Raw genomic sequence first — 19,075 nt, 5'->3', positions numbered from 1 at the left:
GAGAGTGGCCGCATCCAGGAGCAGGGACTTCCGTGCAGTACACACTGGGTGCCAAGCACATGCCTGCTCTGCTGAGCACAGGAGGACGACACTACGGGGTCAGGACGGCTCGTCTGTGGAGGAGGCCTGGGAGGAGCCCACGGGGGATCAGACTGAGGGAGGACTTTGGGCGGGGCTGTTCTTAAAAGGCGGAGGTGTGGAATGCGGGCTCCAGTGGATGAGGGAGCAGGGGCTGACGTGGAGACGGCCTGTGGAGAGAAAAGAGGGTCAGCGAGGTTGGCTTGGATGGGACTGGAGTGTAGAGGGATCTGAGACTTCAAGACGGGAGTTGGAACCTGACCTTGTGTGAGAGGCCATTGAAGATGGCCAGGCAGGGGCCAACACACAGACAGCAAGAGACCCATGTGATGGAGGAGGGGCCCTGTGGTAGTCAGACACATGGGACAACCAGCCGCATTCAATGGACAGGTCACGGCGATGGCCCTGCAGGGTGGAAGTTCAAGGGTGGCAGGGGAAATGGCTCCCATGAGCACCAGCGTATTTGAAGTGTTGAAGAGATAATAGAGAGATTTTGGAAATATTTGGTGGAGCCTCGCTGCAGCTCCAAATCTTGACTAGCCCAGGAGTTTGAGGACCAGAGAACGCTGGGGATGTTCTGACCCGGGTGAAAGACCACGGTGCTTCGGGGTGAAATCCAAGGTAGACACATTTGTTACGCAGTTCCCAGGAATGGTGCTTTCAAGCTTTCTTTTTCTGAGCCTCTGGGGTCTAAAGGATTCAGTATTGGCGAGGACTGGTACTTCTAACATGGAGCTGGGCTGTCGGGGGGCCTCTGTGCCCTATGTCCCCTTCCTGGACTCTTCCTTCAAAGCACCCAGTACTCTCCAATCGTCCCTCCCCTCGTCCCGAGTCCTCGATGCCACCATAAGTTTCAGGTGGTCCGAGGCCAGCGTCTCAGGAGGATGGTCACTAAAGGGCGGATTCGCGCAGATGTGGATTTCAACTTAGTCACATGACCTTGCACAAATTAATTAACTGAATACCAATTTCCTCGTCTGTTCCGCGGGGATAACAGGAGTTCCCATTGTTCTGAGGCTTAAATAACATAAAGAATAAATACATAGCCAAGGCATTGGCACCTACTAGGGTTCTGATAAAAGTTGAATAGAAGCTAAAATTTCATTATGAGCTTCTCGCTAATGACAGCTTAGTAAAAACAAAAGTTCACGTAGGTTGTGAGCTGGGGGTGTATTTTAAAAGAATGAATCTGTGAAAAGGAAATATGCCCAGCAGGCAGAAGTGGAAAAGTATTTTCATGTGAGGAAATTCAAATCAAACCACGTGGGCACCTACACTGGGTCTGTGTTATCAGAGTACATGGGGGTGGGAGTTTGACTCACCTCCCAGCCACATGCCAACGTTTGCAGTAGGCAGCGCCGTCCTTACTCGGTGCCTGGTACTCTTTTCCAGGGTGCCATTAATTGAATTAGAAAGCCAGGCTTCCAAACTCCTAAATTGCCAGCTCCCACTGGCCCCAGGCAGTTGCATCCCGGAAAGAATAATTGCCATTTATTGAGCACATCTTACTTTTGAAGACTTTGTATGCATTATATCTGCTGTCTGCATAGTTTTTACTCATTTTACAGTTGAAGAGCTTGAGGTCCAGAGAGGTTATTAAATTGGCCCAAAGTCACACAGCAACCCAATGATAGAGCCAGGATTTGAATTCACATCGTTGACTCCAAAGCCCATGTGCTTGGCCACAAAGTTCTTTCCCTGAGATCCGAATGGTTATTGAAAAAAAGGAAAGCCACCACCTCTTTCAAATTATTCCATTTTATTCTTAATTTAAGGCAAAATTATGGGAAACAGAATATATCCAGCAGAACACACTCTGTGCCATATGTCTGTCAAAATTATGAATGTAGTAAGACAATTTTTTTTTTTAAATTAGAGGCAAAACGGCCTCGGCTTCCAGCCTGTGGTTTATGGAGAAATGGAGACCGAAAAGCGCAGGTTACCACTGCCGGCTGGCTCGCTTGCTCACAGGGTCAGCGAGTGTCAGGGCAAGCGTCAGCCTGGCACCTTAGGGGATGCTCATTGTCACACAGCCCCCATCTTTGTGCAAAGCGTTGTGCTGAACACCATGGAGAAACATCAGAGGATCAGGAAGCCATCCGCTGCCGTGACCGCACTTAGAACGTGGTGGAGATTCCGTGGCCTAGTTCTCTAGACTCAGCTTCTGGGGGTCTGGAAAGCCAAGACCATCCCGAGACCTGCTGGCAGCTATCTGTGCAGGAAGGGCCACTCTCGTCTTTTCCCTGTCCTTCCTGTTACGGTAGCTTTCACTAGCCAGGTGTCTGTGGGGACCTTTCCTGAGGCAACGTGGTAGGGCTCCTCAGATTAAGGGATCAGGGCCGGAGGCCTCTGGGCCCTATTGTTGCCAGGGCAACGGTGAGTCAGGCCAAGGCTTCTCCAGCTTTCTGGAAAGTGTTTTGGCTGCTGAAGCCTCTGGCTGCTTCCCAGGCATAGGGCGAACCTCTAGATTTAAATTTAAAAATCAATTCTGCATTTGCCACTTCGAGATGGGTTCCTTGAAACGAGTGTTTTTTTGTTAAAATGTAATAGAATCTAACCCTTTTATTTCTATTTTCTACAAAAGATAACTCCAGGCTAAAAGAAATTTTTTTTTTTTTTAAAGTAAGGAAGAAAAGGAAAGAAAAAGGAAGGAAAAGGGAATAAAAGACTTAAACCAAGTACTGCTGATAGCGACTAGCCTTTTGCGAAAACTCCCAGAAAGCCGGGAGGCCCTAGCCGTGAGTTTTTTAGGGATAATCATCATCATCACTACGATTCACTAAGTCTTACCATGTCCCAGGCACGGGACTGAGTTAATGCTGGCGTACCCTGTTTTATCTTGTGACAACCTGTGAAATCGTATCCAGATGAAGTTGGGAGAGTAAGACATTATTAGCCCAAGGTCACGTGGCCAGAATTTAAGCCTAAGTATGTGCTGTTCACGCCTCTTATATACTGCCCCCTAATTTCCACAACATGGATCCTTAATTGAAAAAAAAAATTTTTTTAAGGCGAACAGTACTATTTCTCTCTGATTGGCAGCTCTGCCTGTCCTGCGGTCACTGTGTGTAAGTTCTGGACCCGGCTGAAAACAGATGGCTCGCTGGCCAGCCGGCGGGCAACGTCGGGACCGTGACCCAGCTCTCCTCACCAGGACAGAGCGGACTGGCTGCGCGCCAAGCTAGGCCCCATTTTCAACTGAGCCCCTGTCTTCCGGAGGGGCTTTGGGAAGGGACTATCCGTTAAGGCCTGGGGCCCCCTTTCTGTGTTTGTCTCTGACGTCAGGGCCTGAGGAGCCATTTAACAGTCAGAAGGAGTCAAGTGAAGGAGACAAGGAAAATGCACCCGCACCCTAATAAAACAGCACTCACACCCTGACTTGAAATCTTTCGGGCTTATACTACCTCCTGGGGCTCCCGTTCTCACCATTCCTCCACTCACTACCCCAGGAACGAGACTTACTGCATCTCTTGATAAAATAATACCCAAGGTCTCTAACTCAGACTACAGGATGGAAGCATCACTACTGTCTACTAACCAGCATAACAGAGGGTTGGATTTTAACGACAAAATGTACCAGTGAAAATGACCCTCACTAGTAATGTTATTTAAATAAATTCGGGATAACACTGTTTCTGTTTAGAATCAGTACAGTCTAATACGCATATAACCTTTTAAAGGACTACATTCAATCAGTTCTTTATTTTCGGGATACACAAAGACTAAAGATACGCCCTCCAAGGATAGAAATTGATTAGATTTAAGCTAAATTCAATCAAGACAATTAAACAGGTTATGAAATGGGACATTTACCCTGCTTCTACTGAAGGAATGATCCAAGAACCACAAGGTTCCATGATCAAATTTTCTGCAATTATTTATGCAAATTCTAAAATCTAGGATGAAATTTCTATGTCTGTATTATCTTCATTGCATTGACTTTCATCACTGAAAGTCACCACATTAATTTTGTCCAAAGGTAAAGGCTCTAAGTTGATTGGCACAGTTACCCCTGAGCAGTTTAATAAGAAATATCCCACTAAAATTCCTATTCCTTTCTCATTTTAACCCAGTGGTTTCCTTTGTTTATCTTGAAGTATGCATGCCTTACCAAGCCAAAGGTTTGTGATACATTTTGAAATGTGGTTAGAAAAAATTAAATCGCAAATGTTTCAGAGTACAACTAAAAAGGCAAGTCAATTACCAGACCCAAGTCCAGTATCCAGTATATTTAATTCAAACAGTGGACATATTGAAAAGAAATAGACACGTTTTCTTGCCCAAGTCTCTGTCAGTTCTTCAGAGTTTCTGGACATCATGAACTGTATGCAAACTTGCTTGGGTGTTCATTTTACCAAAAAGATTAACTCAGGTAATAATCGCACAATAGAATTTCAGAATTAATTTAAAACACTTTTCCCCTAAATGAAAAGGCCACTGTTGGGTTTTTTCCTTACTGCAAAGGAATTTCTGAGTTCTAAACAAAAAAAAAACTTTATCTTAGAATTGAATGACCCCCTTATTTCTTCAAGAGAAGGTATCAAGTCCCGGCCATAAATGTAACAGAATAAATCATTTTATTTCCCACCCAGGATGAGGACTTTTAACCATCTCTACACTTGTGAAGTTCAGTGAATTATTTCGAGTTCATCCCCACTCTATAGAGAGGGGGTCTGCTCTGAGGGGGTCTCCTTGGCGGAAGCCACTTCAAACCCCCTGCCCTGGGCAAGTGCTGCCCGCCCTTCTCCCTCGCTTTAACTTCCCCCAGTCTCAGTCCAAACTCTGTTTCATTTATACTTAATTCTTTAGTAGGACACAGGGTTTCTTAAGTTCATTTCTTCCTTTTAGGGTGTAGCTGCATTTCTACTTTTGTAACCTCTCCATCACTGGGCAGATGGACTCAGAAGACAGTGGGGAGTCCCTGTAACCTCACCCGTGAATGTAGCGAGGTGACAGCCACCAGGAATCCCTGGAAGGCTGGGGAAATAGCAGCACAGATGTCCAGAAGGATCCCCAGTTATTTTTACAGCAAAACGCCCACACTGTGAAGGCAAGGGAAGGTTCAGATGCAAGTTACAGCCCTCCAAGACCCTGGGCCTCACAACCCAACCGCGGGCAGCTTTGAGGGTCTCCCTCCCTGCTTTCCCGGGCTTGATGTCCCCAAGGGCGGGCTTCTGTTTCCGTACTTGCTCCTGGGTCTGGCCCTGCAAGATACTCAATAAATGTTAAGTGAATGGGCAACAAAGCCACAGATAACAGTAGGGGAAGAAATACAGGTAACCCCCCAAATCTCTGCCTCGTGAGGCTCACGGGGGACTCAAATGTTGGAAAATTTTAGTTTCAGGTAACAGCTAGTCAGCTTCGTAATCAATGTATGTAAAAAGCTCTTGTTTCACGGACTGGAGGTGTGACCCGCCTTGACTCCAGGAGACCATAAGCAAATCCACCTGTGTGCCCGGGAGGCCTGCAAGCCATCAAGACGGTAACTGAGCCAGGGCACAGCTGGAAGAACACGGCAGCTTTTATCTGATGAACTTTTTCCCTGGATTCCAAACCCCTTACCTGCACTTTCTTCTGCTCATGAAAAGGGTCCGTTTATAATGGAACGTAAGACGCTCTGTTAGGGTACAAACCCGCTGTCTTCTCAGATCGCCGGCCGCCTGAATAAAGCGCCCATAAGGATTCAGTTCCTGTCTCTGCTTATTGGGTTTGGTAAGTGACAAGCCACAAGGACACCGGCTTTTCCCGTTTCAGGGTTGCCATGACCGTCTTTGCCAAAGCTAATCCAAAAGCTTTAAAGGATACGATAAAAATGCATTTTATCACTCCCTCCAATGTTTCATCCCAAATATTAGGTAGAGCTGCAGGGTCACTACCAAGCCCTCTTACCAGTCGCAGGGTCCCTGGGGTGATGACACAGGCCCTCTGGCTGCCGGGCCTTTGACGGCAGGTCCCCTGTCCCCCAAGAGGGAGTCCAGGGCCTGCTGGGCGGGCGGCGGAGCGAGGCTGCGGGGAGATGGAGCTGCTGGCCTGTCACCGGCAGCCAGGGCGCCCTCCCCCCCTTGCTTGGCTGGCTGCGAGCTGTCACGTTGTGACTGGTCTGTTCGCACGGACTTTCTCTCGGATCAAGTCGCCTTGCTCTCGCTGCGCCTGCCTGCTCCCTACAGCAGGGCCCCCCGCCCCGACACTCAGCGCTGAGGCGTCGGGACCCCCGGGGCGGCCTCTCCCAATCCCAGGCCCCCCAGTCCTGGAGGAAGTCCCCAGAGCCCCGCAGAGCCCGGTCCCCACGGGGACAGCCTTGTCCTGTCCTCAGCCTCCCGCGCCGACCGCTGGCTCCGTCTCTTCCTGCCTGAGACTCCGTGGACCCCCTCAGTCTGGGGCCCGGGTCAGCGCCTGTGAAATGGGGACACACAGGGTTTGTCTCCCGGGGACGCGGTGGGCGATGCTGCGGGACGATGCAGACTCGGGTTTATAACAACCACGATGTACTTTTTAATTTAAAAATGCATTTCAATAGGTTTATATATATTTTTAAGTGTAGATGTATTTTGTAAATTGAATTTTTAATGGCTTGAGTTTTTAAAATTCTTCGACCCGAGCCTCCCCGCGCCAGCCCCCGGACCCGCCGAGCAAGCCCGGGCCCCGCCTCCCGCCCGGGGCCTCGCTGCGGGCGCCCGCGCCACGTGGGGCCGCCGGGCCGTGCTGCCCCCTGCCGGCCGGAGCCGGGAGGCCCGGAGCCCGGAGCCCGGAGCCCGGAGCCCGGAGGCCCGCGCCGCACCTGGCCGCCCGCGGCCGCTCTAGGAACGCAGGCCTCTCGGTGGTGGCGCGGGGTCGCCGGCGCGCGCCCAGGAAGAGGCCGGCCCCGAGCCACCCGGGGGGGCCGCGCGGCGGCGTTTCCTGCGGGGCAGCCCCGGAACCGTGGGGCTGCACGCCCCCCTCCCCCCCAAACCACCCCTTTCTCCCGCGTTTTCTTGTTTCCTCCCGCGCCTGGCCCGATGGCGCCCGCGCTTTGCGCAGATGCGGGGCTGCGACACAAAGGGCGGGCCTCGGGGCTGTGCCCGGTGCGACAGAGCCGAGCCGAGCCCCACCCCGAGGGCGCAAAGCCACTGCGCAGGACGAGGCGACAAAGGCAGCGCCCGGGCGCGGGGACCAAGGAGGCAGGGCCCCTGGCACTGGCCCGAGCGCCAGCGCTTAGAAAACCCTCTACCGGGCAGCAGTTCACGTGAACGACTGTCCCCGAGCTCCGGCCCCTTGAGCCGGTGTCGGAGGCCGTTCCACCACGTGCAGGTGCGTGGACCTTGAGAAGCCCCGGACCTTTTCTGGGCCTTGAAACACTGTCATGTGCCTGTCGTTCCGTCCCAACATTGGACGCGCCCTGTCGAAGCGTAGGGACCCCTTTTCCCAGGCGCCTGGTGCGCGTGGCCAGACCCGTCCCCGGAAGGTTCCCCAGTTCACGCTTGTCCTCGGGCGGGTACCGCAGGCAGAGACGAGAATGGGGAAGGTGATCCCTTGAGCGGGGAGCGTTGGGGTGGTCTCCGTGTGAATGCCGCCCGTGGCATTGGGCGGGCGCCCGGGCCATATTGGGGGCCTCTCAGTGCTTGGGGAGCGTGGGCAGCCTGCGGAGTCCTTTGAAATGCGCATTGGATCACGGTGTCCTCTCGTTTCACTCTCGGGGTAGAATCCAGAACCTCCTGAGGGGCCCCCCGGTCCTGCCGCCCCTCCAGCCCTATGTTGGGCTGCCTGCTAATTTCTTCGATAGTTTCGTAGGGCTGCTGTCACCCCCAAGTACCGCCGACTGGATGGTCTTACGCGACGGGAACTTACCGGCTGGAAGTCCAGAATCCAGGTGCTGCCGGGGTTAGTTCTGCTGGGCGCCTCTCACCAGCTTCTGGTGCCGGCCAGTGCTCCTTGGCGTCCCTTGGCTTGGAGACGCATCCCTCCCGTGTTGGCCTCCGCTGTCCCCTGCCTTTCTCCTCGTGTGTCTCTATCACTGTGTCTCTTCTTGTAAGGACAACAGTCATATTGCATTCCGGGCCCACCTACTCCGGTATGACTTCCTCTTCATTTAATTAATTACATCTGCAGTGACCCTGTTTCCAAGTGCGGTCACATTCTGAGGATCCTGGGAGGACACAAATGGGAAGACAGTGCAACCCAAAGGGGCTGTGCCAATGGCTCCAGCACCTTGGCCTTGTCTCTGCAGTTCTGCTTCAGGCTCCACCCCCGCGGCCTGGTCCTCCTGGACTAACGAACCAGCTTCCCTTCCTCCCGCAAGGTGTTTTGGAAACATCACTTCCTCCAAGAAGCTCTCCTGAGCCCCACAGACTAGGGTCACCCTGCCCTGCTCTGTGAGATCACAGCTCTCGTCACAATGGTAACTGAAGAAAAACCTGAGTGACAGTATGTCACTCATATGTGCCTCCTCTGCTAGAATGTCACCTCCGTGAGATCAGTAACATGGCCGACTGGATGAATAATAGCAAACCTAAATTTGTGGCTACGGAGAAAACAGAGGATACAGACTGACTCAGGGAGCCTGTCACAGTAGGACAGGCCACAGGTGACAGGTCCTGGGTCAAATCCTCTACAGAGTGCCCATCAGGAGGCCTCAGAGCAGTGGCCCCGTGCATGGAAAGAGACAGGTCTGCATTCAGTCCAGGCTCCACCCTTCCTGACGTGGCAATGAAATCAAACCTACCTCTGACCTCGGCTTACAAAGCCCTACATGTTGTGACCTGCTTTGTCCCCTTCCTGCAGCCGCACTGGTACTGTTTTTACGCCACGATCCTGCCTAGGTAGTTCCGCTGTAAAGCCTTGGAGGTCATTCTACCCACAGCCTGGAATGTTCTGCATCCAAATTTTTACATACTGGGTTTTTATCAATCAGACTTCAGCCCAAATTGTCACCTCCCTGAGCACCCCATGTCACCCCCACCATCTTCCATCACACTGCCCTGCTTTATTTTCCTGGTGTGCTTTCAGTGTGTGCGATGGTCTCGTTCACGTTGTTTGCTTCCCTTCATCTCTCGGAGCAGGGCTCCACTAGGTCAGGGGCTGGGGTGTCTGCCTTGTTCACTGCTGAGCCCTCAGTGCCTACCGCAGACTTTGGGGTGCAGTGGGTGCTTGCTGTCTGGAATGAATAAGAGTTACTTAAGCCCTTGAGTGTTCCTTCATCTGTAAAAGGGGGGAGGGTAATCTTAGCTACTACATGGGAGACGATAGTTCTTCCAGCTTCGGAGGATCCATGCAATCCCTCTAACATAGTCAACCACACATCTGAGGCTTCATTAATATCTCAGGCTGACACACGTCTTCACCTGGAGGGGGACCGGATGGCGGAGGAAGCCATGAGGCTGTGTCCTCGTCTGCAAAAATGGAAATTATTATTCCTCTAAAAGCTTGACTGAGTTCTATCTAAAATACCACATATTTCTCAAGTGAGCATTCCATGGATCCTTTCTGTCATAAAGTGATTACTTATTAATGACGTCAATAGGAAATGTATTGCTTGCCATTCCTAGAGGGGGATATGCTTAAGTCTGTAGGGTTTATTGGTTTTTCTGATTTTGAAAATAATACATTCTGTGCAGAAAGTGTGGAGACTGTAGGAGAGTAAAAAGAAGAAAGGTTAAGGGGTCCCCTGTAATCGCCCTGTTTGTTTCCAGCCCTCGCCTTCAGGCCGTGGAGCAGAGGCGCGTGTGCAGGTGTATCGGAGGGGAGCGGTGGCGCGGGCAGGCGTGCGGGAGGACCGGCCGAGCAGGTAGGCTGAGTCTGTCATTAACGCTGCACGTGGGCTGCGGCGGGCCCCCAGCTCTGCCTTCCGGGGGCTGTTTTCAGTCTTGTGTTTTAGCAGACGGCCTCAGATTTACTAGGGCACGTCCTCCCAGGCTGCTCTGTTGCTCTCTCTGTTTTCTCAGCTTCCGATGTCTGTTTTGTCGGGGGCAGTGAAAGCTCCCCCTTCGTTGACGAGGTCCGCCTTCCAGGTACATCTCAGGGCAGGAGTCAGTTTTTAAAAGACAGAACTTGAATGAGAGGAAGGACTGAGGAGGTCTGGGTGGTTAGGCGAGGAGCGCAGGTCGGGAGGAGGGCAGTGAGGGGCGTCAGAGAAGGGGGAGAGGACAGAGGTGGCGGACGAAGGAGGAGGACGGAAAGGAAGAAGGATGGATGAAGGAAAGATGAGCAGGCAAGGGGGGCCGGGCCCTCGGGCCCACGGCTTGGTGTGGGGATGGGCTCCAGGCCGCCTGGCTTTTCTCATCTAGATAACTAGAGGGTCCCTGGACCCCCTGCTGTCTCCTGCTGTGGGCGAAAGATGGTGACCAAATCATCGATTCAGCAAACTTGGGGAAGAAGGTAGGCTGGGATTCCCATGAGAGAGGCCAGTTTGGAGTGTGACGAGACATGAAGCAGAAGACTCAGGGTGTGGTTGTGTAAATATCAAGGTGTGAGTGAGGAAGGACATGTACCTGGGGGTATAGCTCAGGGGTAGAGCATTTGACTGCAGATCAAGAGGTCCCCGGTTCAAATCCGGGTGCCCCCTGTGTGTCACTTTTGCCAGGACTCTAGGCTCCCACCGGCCTTGCCCGGTCTCTGTAGCTCCAGCATCCACTCTCGAATGAAATTGGGACCCACCCTGCCCTCTTGTGCCAGGGTTCCTCTCCCCCTCCCAGCTCTGTGCCCTCTGCTGAGTCATGTCTTCACATCCTCATTTCATCCTCCAGGAAGCCTGCAAGACAGGAGAGGAGGCTGAGGTAGGTCTAAGATCACTGGCACCTGGGACGTGACGTGCGGCCTGGTGACTCTAGCTAGCAATACTGTAGCACGTATCTGAGGGCTGCTGAGAGAGGTCAGCCTACTTCTCATCACAAGGAAAAAGATTGTCCCTGTGTCTGGTGATGGATGTTAATAGACCAAAGTGATGTCTTTTTGCTTTATTATTGTTTCCAGTTTTATTGTGATATTATTGACGTGTGACATTGTAGAGGTTTGGATACCCAACATAATGATTTCACATGTGTATATATTGCAAAATGATCACATTAGGTCTTAATTTTTCTCTGTATGCTACTTTGTACATTTTCAGTTCCATGCCACGCAGAAGCATTACCACACAAAAGCTTGGGAATTCCCAAACTGAGAACACCTCGGTTCAGGTGCTCTGACTTCCCGGCCCCTCTCTGCTGCTCTGGGTGACCCCATTAGGAAAGGGGGTGGGGCCTGCAGAGACACAGGAGAAGAGGGCCTGCTGGTTGTCATGGGGTGGGGAGAAGGGTCAGTCCTGAGGCGGCCAGCACCCGATGCCACTCTCAAAGGGCGGCTGGGTCAGGGCGGGATGCAGTGGCGGTCACTGGATTCTTGATTCTGCTACTTACTCTTTGTGGTTGGGGGCAAGTGGCTTCAGTTCCCTGTGTCACCGTCATCCGTGATGGTGGTGGTGGCCCAGGTAGTACTACCACAGGTAATTTTTAACATCATCTATGTGAAGCTCTTAGAACAGTTTACGTGCTCACACATTATAAGTGCTCAATAAACGTTAGTTCTTAAAGTTGCTACAGGTGTCTTGGGTGTGGCCACCCAATGGAGAAGAAGTCCTGAGGAGGCCTGTTCCTTCCAGCTGGGGGTATAGCTCAGGGGTAGAGCATTTGACTGCAGATCAAGAGGTCCCTGGTTCAAATCCAGGTGCCCCCTATAATTATCCCAAATTTTCCTTTACTCAGCTGGGCTTCCAGTATGGGTACCTTCCCTGATCTCCCTGCCATCCCTCTGCAGCCTGCAGGGACCTTGAGCGTCTGTACCCTGTCCTTACTTTGGGATTGCACTTCTTGTGGAACTAGGGAGGGTGGTTTTGCTTTTGTTTATATAAAATTAAAGTAGATGAAAAAAAGGAAGATACAGTACAGCCTATATGTTACGCTACCATTCGTGTTTATATAGAAAGTGTCAGGGAGAGCCTGTGCTTTAATGACTCACATGTACAGATCATATGTGGAAGAATGCATGAAGTACTATTGTCCTGACCGGGTGGCTCAGCTGCTTGGAGCATCATCCCATACACCAAAAGGTTGTGGGTTCGATTCCCAGTCAGTGCACATACCTAGGTTGCAGGTTCAATTGCTGGTCAGGCACACACACAGGCAACCAATCAATGTTTCTCTCCCTCTCTCTCTCCCTCTCTCTCTCTCCCCTCCTCCCACTCTTTCTCTTTCCCTCCCCGCCTCCCTCTGTCTCTAAGAACAATAAAAACATATCCTCAGGTGAGGATTAAAAAAATAAAAGAAAAGAAACAATTAATATGGGTTCCCTCCAAGGGAGGTTTGTTAGAGGACTGAAAGGGAGCATTTTTAGTCCTATCTTTTTTTTTCCATCTTATTCTTTAAATTTATTGATTTATTCTTAAGATTAGCTTTTTGATTTTAGATTTGCAGAAAATTGAGAGGAAGATGAAGAGACCCTCCTCCCCCCGCACCTATACATACACATTCTCCCCCCTCATCAGCACCCCTCACCAGAATGGTACATGTGACAGCGGGTGAACCATGGGGCACATCACCACCACCCAACGTCCGCAGTTTAAATTTGGGTTCGGTCTCGGTGCTGTACATTCTGTGCGTTTGGACAGATGTATATGTGTCCCTCATTATAGGATCATACGGAATAGTTTCACTGCCTTAAACATCCTCTGTGCTCTGCCTGTTTACCTCCCCCAACCCCCAAACTCCTGGTCACCACTGGTCTTTCTACTGTCTTCATAGTTTTGTCCTTTCTAGAATGTCATGCAATATGTAACCTTTTCGGATTGGCTGCTCTCAATAATATACAGTGAAGTTTCCTCCGTGTCTGTTCATGGCTTGTTAGCTCATTTTTTTTTTCAGTGCTGAGTAATGTTCCATTGTGTGGATGTACCACAGTGTACTTACCCACTCACCTGCTGGGGGACGGTTGTTTCCAGCTGCAGACTTTTTGTACCTTCTGAACATTGTGTCGTGTGGATTCTGTGATTTCAGTATTTATCTTTTACAGATACCACTGAAAATTTTGTGGACAACTATGCGCTCTACTTAAAAAAACATTTTACTTTCTGGTTCTGATTTGGTTTTGCATTTTACATTAAGAAACTGAATTGGTGTTTGAGGGGAAAAATTTCTTCTTTGTCTTAAGCGCCATGGAGACAGGCTGACATTTTCAGAAGGAACTTTGCTGAGACTCAAGGAGAAACCCAGACAGATGCACGCTCAGAACCGGTCACTGTGGTTTCTGGCACATTAGCAACATCACCAGCATCACTAGCAACACAGGGCTCGGTGACAGATGAGGGACACCTTGGTGGGCTCCTGCCTTGGGCCTTGGGGAGAAAAGCACTTACCTCCAGCTTCTCCGAGGACTTTCCCACTTTAGGATGAAACTGGAGGGTGCTATTGCCCCGTAGAAGTGAAACTAGAATCAGCACGCAGCGGTAGGATTGGCCATCAGAAGGGACGTGTTCACGAGCAGAAGTTCTCCAAGTGACTTCTTCACAGGACTGCCAGCAAGAGTGGGCTGTGACCTAATTAATTGTAACATAACCGTTGGCCTAAAGCCATGGGGGATGAACTGTGTATCTCCCAAATATGGGAGAGGGGAAATCAGACAGGAAGGAATTGGCGGGTTTATCTAGCGCTGCCCGGCAGGCAGAGACCCAATGCAATCTGTGTTTGAGAAAGAATTCCTGCAATGTGGTCACAAGTTTTGGCTCTGGGGTTAGACTGTCTGGGGTAGTGAATTTTTCTGCGCTTCTCTAGCTGTAAACCGGGGATAAGCAATCGTTGCCCCTTCCCACAGGGCCGGTGTGAACACCAAAGCAGACGGCTCATGGGATGTGTCCAGTGCCACGCCCCAGGAAGGCCCTGCCACGCTGTCTAGGAAGGATGGAGAGGAATGGGCTCATGCAAAGCGGATGGAGAGATGGGGCGTCTTCCTACAGTTCAGGTGTGGCTGGACATACTGGAGATGGTCACCAAGCCTCCTAGGATGGTTATCCAGTCCTTCACCACACAGCCAGGTGGGTCTTCTGCCTGTAACTCTGTAGAATGCATGGTGTCAGCGCTCAGCTTTCAAATTCCAACACTCTGCATGTTGGGGGATTCAGGGAGTAAGATTGGTGCCAGAGCAGAGAACAATGTCCCCACCATGGGACAGCCACATGGGACATGCCGATGCTGCATGGGCGTGGCTGGCAGCGCCAGGGAACCGAGGAGGAGATGCCGAGGGCACCGGCATGAGATCAGAAGGTCCCGCACTCAGTGTCACCAAGGTGAAATGGAGAGCCAGGCGCCCAGCCACCCGCCACTGCAGCACCCCAAAGCCCCTTCAGAACTCAGCTGCAACACGGGGGAAACTGTGGGGTCTTCCGGGGGCGGGGGGCGTTCGGCCATTACATTTCTGCCACTTAGCAGGATAGGACACAAACCAGAGGTCAAGTTGGTTTGTAGAATAATTAAGTTCCATACCTTCTGCCCCTCGGTGGGTGGACAGAGATTGGCACACACGAAGCAGGTCACAGAGCCGAGACACTAGGTGGAGGAGAAGGGATGGCCGTGTTCAGGACATGGAGTGACGGGGCTCAGTGATCTGGAGGGAGGGAGTGAGGACACTGAGGTTCCCAGCTTGGGCATGCGAGTGTTCTGGCCTCTAGAGAACGGACAGTGCTTCAGAGCAGGAATAATTCGTAGATATTTTCTGGGCCTGAGAAAGCACCCTCAAGAGCATTCAGTCCCATTTGCTCTGGTTGCAGCCTCGCTAAGTAACCCTCTGAGAGCGCATTTGGTTTCCCAGGTAACCCGCAGGGCATCCTAGTTGGAGTATTGTCGTGGAGAGTCTGAGGAGGGAGGCCTTGGGGGCCAGGTCAAACCAGGCTGCATCTCCGGATGCAGGGTCTGGGGCTGCGAGTCTGGGAGCCCCGCTCCATCCCTGATGGTCGTCCCATTCAGGATTTGTGGACGCTTTTCTGAAGCCAATTGTTCACAGCCCAGTGAGGGGCCGAGTGAATGTTGTAACGTGGCAGGACCATGGGTTGGGGGAGGGGGGCGAAGAAGAGAAGGGGCAAGCACAGGAGACCCCGAGCCCTGAGCTACTGCTGAGGACTGCTGCCACAGTTGGGGGCGATGGCCTTGAGCCTGGTATGTTCACTTCTAGGAATCCCTCCGAGGGAGAGAATCTGAGACTGGGCAAAGTGTAGGCACATCTTCGTCAAAGTCTTTAGAATCCTGAAAAAAAAATCATCCACTTGCCAACACTCTTAACTCTTTTGCTTTTTCTTTTCTTTTTTTTTTTTTTTTTAAAGAAAGGCGACTGCCACGTGCCGGGCCTTGCGGAGTCTTAGGAGCTTGACAAACCTACATTCTCCTGCCAATGGACCTTGCGAGCGCGTGTGGCGGTCCTAGCAGGGACACAGCCCCTCACATACGCGTGGCCAAGGACGTGTGCTCCTCTATCGGGTAGGCCCGTCTCACTCCAGAACCACCTGAATTAGCAGAAACCTGACCCCGCAGTACAGCACAGCGTAACCGAGAGCCCCCAACAAACGCCATGGGGGCTCAGGGTTAGAAGCAGGGACTCTTGGAGGTCTGGAGCCAGGAGGCTTGGTGGCCCAGCCCCAGGACGTTAGCGGTGCTGACATCTAGGTTTATCCTTGCCCACGCCTCTTCCTCCAGAAAGCTGGGGCTGCCGCTGTCTCGGCCAGGTGCCTCCCCTGGGGTAAGCCACGCTGCTGAGCGCTGCCGACCGGCCCCAGGCCTTGGTCCCTGGGGAAGGAAACCAAAGCAGAGTGGGAGATGAAGAAAACGGAAAAAAAAACACCTTGGCTATTAATTAAGAGAATGGGCAGAATTCCCCGTGTGTGCACCCGGTGGTAACCATCTTCATGACTAGTGAGGGAGGAGGTGAGAAGGGCCCCAAGAAGAGGGATGTTCGGGGGAACACAGGTGCACAGACCCCGAGGAAGGGAGCTGCTTCTGACACGTGTGGCTGTGGGCGCCCAGGGCAGCAGCTCCCACTGCTCCCAGGGGACGCAGGCTGGTGTGTGCAGGGCTCGGGAAAGGCTGCAATTACAGAAGTTCTTATTAAGAAAGGATCCAGTCCGGGGTGTAGCTCAGGGGTAGGGCGCTGACCACAGGTCAAGAGGTCCCTTGTTCCCTGCTCTCCCACGGGCCCGGTCTGGTGGAATGCAATTTCCAACACGTGTTAGAGACTTCATGTCTCCTGTGACCCTCCTCACGCCTTTCGTTTGCACCTCCTCAGCCACGCTCACTTGCTGCAGGGGTAGAGGAAGTCTGTGCTAGGCTGCTCTGTGTTCCTCCGGTGCCTAATTATTACCATCTCAATTTTATTTGTTTATACCAAGCTTGCCTCAAAAAAAAAAAAAAAAAAGGATCTGAGGCCGCTTGCAATAAAAGACGCAATAAAAGTCCAACTGACCGAGCAAGTTTAAAAAGTCAAGGGCTGACTTCCAGGAGGCCGTCAAAGTCACAGGGACAGGAAGGCTCACGAGTGCCGGGGGCTGGAGGTGCGAGGCTGGGAGTCATTGATCACCGGGGACAGAGTTTCGCTTTGGGAAGATGAAAAATTTCTGGAGATGGGCAGCGGGGATGGAAGCACATTATGAATTAATTAATACTGCTGAACCCTACACTTACAAACGTTATGTGTGTTTTATGTGTATTTTAAATGGAAGGAAAAAGAAAAAGCAAGGCCCGAATGTTTAGGAGAGCAGGAAAATAACTGTTCTCGAGCCCAGGTCAGGAGAAGCTGCTACTGCAGAATACAAAGCTTATCTCTGAGCTTCCTGGTAATCACACGGACGTGAGAAGATAATTTATTCATCAACCGAGTAAACGATTTCATTAGCTCTGAAAAGCCGCAGGCATTTATATGACAGGTCTTTTTATTTTTTTTAAAGATTTTATTTATTTATTTTTAGAGATAGGAAAGGGAGGAAGAAGGAGAGGGAGAGAGACAACGTGAGAGCCACACAGATTGTCTGCCTCTCACGCTCCCCCAGCTGGGGACCTGGCCCGCACCCGAGGCATGTGCCCTGACTGGGAACTGAACCGGCGACCCTTTGGTTTGCGGGCTGGCGCTCAATCCACCGAGCCACAGCAGCCAGGGCCATTGCTGATGGTCATTGTGAGGACAGCCGTGCATAGTCACACAGGTTGTGTGTCGCGTGACTCCACTAATCGCGATACGTAGGCCCTTCCGGTTGTACAACCTAGTGACCCTAGTTATTGGCCGTATTTTATCCCTTATACACATACATACACACGCACGCGCGCGCGTGCATCCACACACACACACACCAGTAGACTGGGTGGCTTATAAAAATAGAAAGTTATTCTCACAGTCTGGAGTTTGGAAAGTGCAGGATCAAGGTACCAGCACATTCTGTGTCTGGTGAGGACGTGTTTCCTGGTTTATGGGCAGCTGTCTTCTTGCTGAGTCCTCACGTGCCCCCAAATGACAAGAGAGCTCTTCGGGGCCTATTTCATGAGGGCACTAATCCCATTCATGAGGGTTCCCCTGTGACCTTATCATCTCTGAATTGACCCACCTCAGCAGATTGATTTGGGGGTGCCACAAACACCAGTCTGTAATATGTATCTGTATGACACAGAAAAGGATTTTTTAGCACAACCCCCAAATCACAAACTATAAAAGATAAATTCGATTATATCAAAATTTAAAGTTTCATATGACAAAAAAATTTCTTGAACAAGAGACTCTTAATTTTGCAACCACATATAACAGAGAATGGATTTGTACCTGCTTATAAGCAGGATGAACAAGTTCTGGGGATCTCTCTCACAGCATTGTGGGCATACCTAACACTACTGAAGTGTCCACTTAAAAATGGCTAAGATGGTAAATTTTGCATGTATTTTTACTTCAATTTAAATTTTTTATTATTTTAAAAAGAATTTCTATACAGAAAAAAAAAAAACCCAACAGAAAAATGGACAAAGACAGGTTAAGCCATTCACAGAAGAGGTTTTTTTTTTTTATAACAACACATGGAACGATGCTCAATTTTGCTAGAAATCAGGGAAATGAAAAAACAGTAGAGAGGCACCATTTTCACCCCACCTCCCAAAACTTAGGGCACACGGAGCTTTACCTAGACCCAGAATTGGTGAGAAGTGATATTTTCATCTGCTCATGACGGGAGTACAAGTGGCTCACTCATTATGGAGGAAACAGCGGCAACAAAGATGGCACAGTGATGACACGGAACGCTCTATAGTGACGTTACAGGTGAGCACACCACCCAGGAGGCTCCCCTCAGGGTGGGTCCCCGTGGGAAGCTTCAGCGTAAGGGCACCAGGAGTCGTGTACAGAGACGCTGCGGCAGCATCTGCAGAACAACAGGAGGCACTCCCAGCGTGTGCACCGACAGTGGGCTAGGGAAGTGCAGCTTCCGCTCTCCTGTGATGCAATCAGATGAAGCGTTCGAGGTCGTTTCAGCTGAGAGCCCAAGATGAGCAGGTACGGGCACCAAAGGCAGGAGCGAGACCCAGCGCCCTGCAGGTCTCACCGTCACGTCTGCGACCAGTTCACTCGCCCACCGCCAGGTGTAAGAGCGTCAGGTTGCTGGAGACCAGAGCACTGCTGAGACACGCTGTTCGGGCAGACCGTGCTGTGAGTACCACTCCTCTGTCGCAGAGGAGTTGGGTGTTCTCCGCCCCTGACCTTGAGCACAGGGAAGGGGCTTCACAGAGTCCACCAGAGGCTTGGTCACGCGTCCTGCAGCTGGGGTTGCAGTGAGGTGCGTCCAGCTCTGTGGGCAGAGAGGGGCTGCGCCACTCTTTGGAATCAGCAGGTGTTACCAGGGTGGCTGGGAATAAAAGGCAGGAAAGGGTTACCCGGGCCACACAGGAGAGAGCCAAGTTGGAGCAATGTGGAACTCTGCACAGGAGGACGGGGTCATGGACCCAAACTGAGTCTGTGACCCAGATCCTGGAAAGCCCGG

The 19,075-nt window shown here is 51.4% G+C and overlaps 1 long non-coding RNA gene and 2 other non-coding genes across 3 annotated transcripts; all 3 read left to right on the top strand.

Moving 5' to 3' along the window:
- Positions 1–10,543: 10,543 nt before the first annotated feature.
- On the top strand, positions 10,544–10,615 carry TRNAC-GCA (transfer RNA cysteine (anticodon GCA)). Its single transcript has one exon. It is a non-coding gene; the product is annotated as a tRNA-Cys (tRNA).
- A 1,076-nt stretch (positions 10,616–11,691) lies between these two features.
- Positions 11,692–11,763, top strand: TRNAC-GCA (transfer RNA cysteine (anticodon GCA)). The gene has a single exon. It is a non-coding gene; the product is annotated as a tRNA-Cys (tRNA).
- A 2,062-nt stretch (positions 11,764–13,825) lies between these two features.
- Positions 13,826–18,244, top strand: LOC150002322 (uncharacterized). The gene is made up of 3 exons (XR_016512976.1): positions 13,826–14,113; positions 15,395–15,548; positions 18,207–18,244. It is a non-coding gene; the product is annotated as an uncharacterized LOC150002322 (long non-coding RNA).
- The last annotated feature ends 831 nt before the right edge of the window (positions 18,245–19,075 follow it).

Source organism: Furipterus horrens, unplaced genomic scaffold, assembly GCF_987537825.1.
Source record: "Furipterus horrens unplaced genomic scaffold, mFurHor1.1.pri manual_scaffold_9, whole genome shotgun sequence".
Lineage (NCBI taxonomy): Eukaryota > Metazoa > Chordata > Mammalia > Chiroptera > Furipteridae > Furipterus > Furipterus horrens.
Note: the sequence above shows the minus strand (reverse complement) of the source record. Positions and strands in the feature narration are given on the sequence as shown.